Here is a 939-nt window from a genome sequence, read left to right as displayed (position 1 = left end):
TCATTAAATAACTGGGCTACTTCTTCTCTGAACTGCTTGCAATCTTCCATTCTGTGGCCATGGGTGCCATGGTACTTGCATATTTGATTGGGATTTCTCTGGTTTGGATCGGTCTGCAGGGGTCGAGGCCATTTAGTATCTTTGATGCGTCCGATAGCCGATACGATGGCAGATGCATCAATGTTAAAGTTATACTCTAACAATCGCAGTGCTTCCTTAGGTTTGGTATGCATGTCGAAACCATTTTTGCTCATTAGGCCTCGAGACCCTTGGCCTCGATCACTTCACATTTAACCTCATATGGAGTTGTGCCCTGGTCCGCTGCCCCTACGATCTCTATTATACGACTGGTATCGATCCTTGTTCAACCTTGGTTCTCGGTCGATGTCCCTTTTTGGTAACGGATCCGTAAAGGCCCCCCAACTGGTCGTCTTCGACTCTATTCTTCAATTGATATCGATTATGTACATCGGCCTAGGTGACAGCCGGGTACTCAATCAAGTTCTTCTTCAACTGAGGTAAAGCCACTGAGCTTCGTTCGTTTAGTCCTTGGGTGAAAGCTTGAACGGCCCAATCGTCTGTGACCGGTGGTAGATCCATTCGTTCCATTAGGAAACGAGATACAAACTCTCTTAGCATCTCGTTCTCTTTTTGCCTTACCTTGAAAAGGTCTGACTTCCTAGTCTTGACATTTATGGCTCCGGCGTGTGCTTTTACAAAAGAATCTGCAAGCATGGCAAAAGAATCGATAGAGTTAGGTGGTAAATTATGATACCATATCATTGCTCCGTTTGATAGGGTTTTCCCGAATTTCTTTCATAATACAGATTCGATCTCGTCGTCCTCTAGATCGTTCTCTTTAATGGCACACGTGTAAGAGGTAACATATTCGTTGGGGTCGGTCGTTCCATTATATTTAGGAATCTCGGGCATGTGGAA

Source organism: Nicotiana tabacum, chromosome 2, assembly GCF_000715075.1.
Source record: "Nicotiana tabacum cultivar K326 chromosome 2, ASM71507v2, whole genome shotgun sequence".
Lineage (NCBI taxonomy): Eukaryota > Viridiplantae > Streptophyta > Magnoliopsida > Solanales > Solanaceae > Nicotiana > Nicotiana tabacum.
The sequence above is the reverse complement of the archived record's forward strand: the minus strand, read 5'-3'. Positions refer to the sequence as shown.